This window comes from Pocillopora damicornis, chromosome 5, assembly GCF_964200805.1.
Source record: "Pocillopora damicornis chromosome 5, jaPocDami1.2, whole genome shotgun sequence".
Classification (NCBI taxonomy): Eukaryota; Metazoa; Cnidaria; class Anthozoa; order Scleractinia; family Pocilloporidae; genus Pocillopora; species Pocillopora damicornis.
Genome location: NC_142674.1, coordinates 21,298,659 through 21,303,927, shown reverse-complemented (window position 1 = coordinate 21,303,927; position 5,269 = coordinate 21,298,659). Strand labels below are relative to the sequence as shown.

The 5,269-nt window shown below is 37.6% G+C and overlaps 1 long non-coding RNA gene across 1 annotated transcript; it reads right to left on the bottom strand.

The window, feature by feature from the left end:
* Positions 1-3,981: 3,981 nt before the first annotated feature.
* On the bottom strand, positions 3,982-4,730 carry LOC149045925 (uncharacterized). Its single transcript, XR_016186717.1, has 2 exons — positions 4,515-4,730; positions 3,982-4,346 (listed from the first exon to the last, which is right to left on the bottom strand). It is a non-coding gene; the product is annotated as an uncharacterized LOC149045925 (long non-coding RNA).
* Positions 4,731-5,269: the final 539 nt, after the last annotated feature.

Genomic DNA, 5,269 nt, shown 5'->3' with positions numbered 1-5,269 from the left:
AAACCTGTCGCTCACCGTGAGTCAACTGTACTACAGGGGTGATATTAGGCCTGGAATCAACAGCCTGAATAGTAATTTTTGTGCGTGAATTATTTGAACAAATACAGATTCACAGGAGAGATCTGGGGTATTAACTTATACTTTTATCAAGCAATATGCCTTTCCCTCCCTCCCTGGAAGCTTTTTGGCGTGTTTTTGAACATTTGGTAATCGTCTTCAACAAATAAATTACCTCTTGGTGGCTTAGGCTATTTATTTGTTTATACGGCAATACTGCAAATACTTGGAGCAGTAAATATTTTCGTAACAGTCATTGAAAAAAAATTGAAAAAATTTCTGCTACTACTGTTTAACTCGTGGATATACGATAGCGGAGAAACGAGTTCTTGTGGGCGCTCTGCGATATGCAAATTAGCGTGGACTCTTCGTAATTAGTCGTAATTAGTCGGCTTCGAACTCGAGATCTATCCTTCCGAAGAAGTAAGTCCAAAGTCCTGGCGCTATTATGATTGCACTGATCGTTGCGATATTTATTGTCTTTACAGGCCTGTTTCGACATTTACTATATTGAAATGGACTTCAAATGTTTCAGACTAGTGCTATGATCAACTTAAAAACCAAATTTGAAGGGTCTTCGAATCGTCCATGCGCTAAACATAACGAGGACCAGCGAGAATCACGAAGACTTTGTGAGTGACAGCAAGCTGTTGACACAGAAATTCCCACGGAAACAAGTACCCATGACATTAAAGAAAATGGTAATTTGCAGCATTATTTCTTTCTACGCCAATTTGGGTCTTTCCGTTGTAATCGTTTCGTTTTGTTATTCTTCTATGCAAACGTGACTGTTGTGATGGTAAGAATGAAAGATGATCGCTTTCAAGAAGTCGTTGCCGAGCACGTGACTATAATCTGGCCGGTGTTGTTCTGATCACTTGACGATCTTTTTCGCTGAAAATACAGGACGACTTCTTATTTCAAGGAATGCTTTTCCAATTAATTTCTATCGCATCGGTGTAAAAAAGTACAGGTATATGGGTGTTCTGAAAAACAAAAGGGAAATTCAAAGCTACGAGAAATTGCGAGTAATCGGCCTCTTCTACTACACGCGGGTTTTTTTGGTGTAACATGCGCGTGTTTCCCATAAGTTACAAGCACTTTACGCACGTGGGAATGCTGCAATCACGAATTTTAGATTACGTGAAAGTCACGCATGTGGTGGTTTGCTCACTTCACTAATATGTTTGTTTGCTTGTTGTTTTTTTTTTTTTTTTGGTATCCTAGAGTATTTCAGGAGGGGTTGCGGCAGACTTAACTGTGGAATAATTGTTTAATGCAGGGTTGTCAATAAAGGTTGCAGTTAGAAATTAGCCAAGATGCTAAAGGAGCTGCCTTGAAATTTCAAGACTGTGTGTTATGTAGTTTATTTTTGTCTTTTGTAAATGGTTGTTAAACTGGACAACTCTTAGAAAGATGACTTCAAACTTAATTTTAAAAGGCCTGTTCTGGTACCAAATGAATAAGCAGCATTTCCTTATTAATAGTTTTGCGAGTTTCTCATTACAATTCCTCTGAAAAAAGGGAAACAACTCTTTTCATAACTATTTACTGCTTTCTTTTGTTGCTCTCTTAGCTTAAAAACAATGTACATCATGATAAAGTAATTTGTTAGAGGACACCGTGAAATGAGGCCCAAACAGCTTTATGATCTGTGAAATATGTTGCTAAAACATCTGCTTGTATATCAATGTTAGATATATTTGTATATATATGATCAATTACTGTGTTGTTGTCAGTTGTATAAGTTGATATGAACTGTTTGTAATGGTTACCCCTCACTAGTAAATTATACAAAGGTCTTCTGTCTGTTTCAACAAGCCAATTTATATTAAAGTCTCCAGTAATGTTATTGTTGTCTGGTGAAATGTTAATTAATACCTCAGTTATTGCTTCATAAAGTTGTCTTACGGGCACGTTTGGGGAGTGATATATCCCTATGATTATTCAATCCTAAAGACTTGCTAACTTAATTACTGTTATTTCAACACCATGTATATTGTGACAATAGGGGTATCCAGGTAAGTATGGGATTTTACTGTACACAGCTGTACCACCATAAGACCTTGATCCATTGCTGGAATTAAGGTTATCATTATGGAAGAGAACATAACCAGCAATGTCATACATGTCATTATTATCTTGAGAATTAAATCTTGTTTCTGTGAAAATATTGATATCAGCACTTAGATAAATTAAGTCTTTACGTATATCTTCTATGTGTTTGTGAAGAGACCTTACATTAAGATGACACAGTTTAAGAAGGGAAAATGTTGTGTCATGGAGAGGGGAGATGGAAAGCTTAAGTTTTGCAGTTGTTCTTAATCTCTCCATCTGGATTAACAGCAATCTTGCTTTCACACAAATCAGAAATATATAGGCCTTCTATAGCAGTCACTCTACTGAGTCCCACATAATGTATGTGTGGAATAGTATTTCTGGTACTAAAATCCACAACAATTCTACTGTCAGTATCACCTTGTGACCTGTGAATTGTTTTTGCTGCTGCGGGACGCAGTGGAAATTGTTTTCTAACAACTTGTGCTGTTCTGTTTCTACCTACTGCAACTGTGTAGTCACAGGGTTTACTGGGGTCCATGTGTGTTCAATTCCTTGTACATACAAATGTCTTTTTTCATTCCTTGTTTTCTGAAACATCTGAGTGGTCAAATTGTACCCATACAATACCAGATGGTTTGGTTTGTTGATGTAACTGAACTAGTTTAACAACATTTCCAGCACCATTTGTCATGCCATCTTCGGTTCGTACATTCATGACAAGGTGTGTTCTTTCACCCTCAGCAAGACAAAGGGTTGAGGCTAACTGTTTTGTTTTTCTTGGATCATTGGGTATTTGTCTTAGTATTTTGTTTCTTAGCTCTGGAGAGATAGCTCCAATAACACTATCTAGAGCATTTATTGTGAATTTGTTTCCTGTGGCTGCATTATGGGCCCTTTGATTAAATTCATCTACTTTAGCATTCTGTATAAATAAGTGAGGTGCATCTATTGGGTTGTTGATGTCTTCTTGTATAGCTCTCTTTAAGTTTTGCAATGTCAGCTACTGTGTGTTTACCTTTACGCAACCTATTAAGTAATTCCAAAAACAATTTGCTGTCTCTTTGACCCATGATTTACCTTCAAACATTTTAAAGTGTTTATGCCATAAACTGGGAGAAAGAACAGCATAAATCTACATTTTTGAGGTCTTTGATAATATAAGCATTCATAACAGATTCTAATTGGAATAAGTCACCAATAGCAATTATGCTCACACCTCCAAAATCCTCTCTACAGCCTTTTATATCTTTAAGCCTATTGTTTAGCTGTATTGCAAATTACCATTACCATTTCCTACCATTGAGATTTCATCAACAAAAATCAATTGACTTCTCAAAATGTTTAGTCTACTTGAATCAAGCTGTTTGTAATGTCTCAGTGATTGATTGGCAGGAATGGCCAGAGTGCTATGAAGAGTGTTACCCTTAAGCTTTACCAGTTGGAGCTAATAGTATAACTTTGATCTGATGAAAATCATCACCTGCTCTAGTGTTATAATACTTAAGCACTGCCTGATACAAATCTTTTGTTAAATGCGATTTGCCAACACCAGCCCCTCCACTGAGGAAGCAGTAGAAAGGGGTTTCTGAGGTTTTAAACTGATGTAAAATGTGATAAAAAATTCTTTTTGCTCTTTATCGGGTGTCTGGACCATTTGACGAAAATCGAAATCAGGTAATTCATTCAATATCAGTGGTTCATTATTCAGCGATGTTGATGGAATGTTGAGATCATCAGAGAGGTCATAGTTTTCACTTAAATCAGGATGTAAATCTTCACGAGATCCAATCCTTGAACAGAATTGGTCAATGGAGATCCCTATATTTACTTGTGTGCTTGAGCGAGCAACAACAACAATCCAACTAACTAGAAACTCAGTTTTTAAAATAGATAACACTCTTGACAGTTCAAGGCAAACAATAGTTTCTTTCAGTTTGTGACACTTTGAGACACTCGTGAGACATTTTGAGACACTCGTGAGACACTTTGAGACACTTTGAGACACCCTGAGACTCTTTGAAGCGCAACCCGCACAAATACATTCAAGCCGACAAATGTTGGCTTGCGAGAGTACAATGACTCCTTTCAATCTGGCACAACCCGCACCGAAGGTCCAAGCCGATAAATGTTGGCTTGTGAAAGCGTAAAAGCTCCTGTGCAACCTGCACTGAACACAAGCCGCGTTTCAGCGTGTTGGCTTACGTGAAAAAATCTTCTGTTATAGACACCTAAAGAAATAACGAAACAAACGCCTCAGATTATGAAAGAAAGAACACAAACCAGGTGTACAAACGTAATCGCCTTTCGTGAGAGCTTAATCGTGAAGCTCCCACAACAAAATTGAAAAGTTAAAGTACGCAAAGAACCCGTGAAAATATGAAATGACTTATCCTTACCTTGGAAACGAAAATCCCCAAGAAACAAATATGAAATTCCGAATAAGTTCTCCAAAACCCAACGACTGAGAAGAGAAATGGCCGCCGTACAATACACTATGAAAAAACGCTGACTGGAATCCAGTCTTCACGGCTCACTGAACGCAAATAGAAACCACGTGACAAGCACTTCTCTCTCGTGGACAAATAAATAAAGAAAGAAACAAATAAAGAAAAAAATTTCGCGGGCCTTGACTAAGTGTGGGAAATCCCACACAAAAATTATACACGAAAAATTTACGCGCCTCTGATTGGCTGAAACCAAGTGCATTTGTCATGTAACACGAGTGCAAAGCTGAAACATGAATTCAAATTACATATAGCGCGCACGCTGTCAAAATTTTGTTTGCCTTACCTTTGAGAGATGCCTTTTTCATGTATATTATTTCTAAGTAACATCGGGATTTCTCGTGCAATTTCTTGTAAAGAGGCACTTGAAAAATTTTCAAAGACTACAAATTGCACTCGTTATTTGCTACGGGCTCTTGAAATATTTGGTCTTTGATAAACTTACTCGATTTTTAACACCAATTTCACTCGAAATCATGTCAGTACTAATTTGTGCTGTTACCTACAGGTTGTTCCGTGCCATTTGAGGCTAAGAGCTCGTTTTCCATATTCGTTTTAAACGTCATGCAAGACGCGTGCATCAGCTGGGGGAGGTGCAGGGGGAGGAACCCCCCCCTGTCGGAAAAAAATTAATATTATTCGGGCAA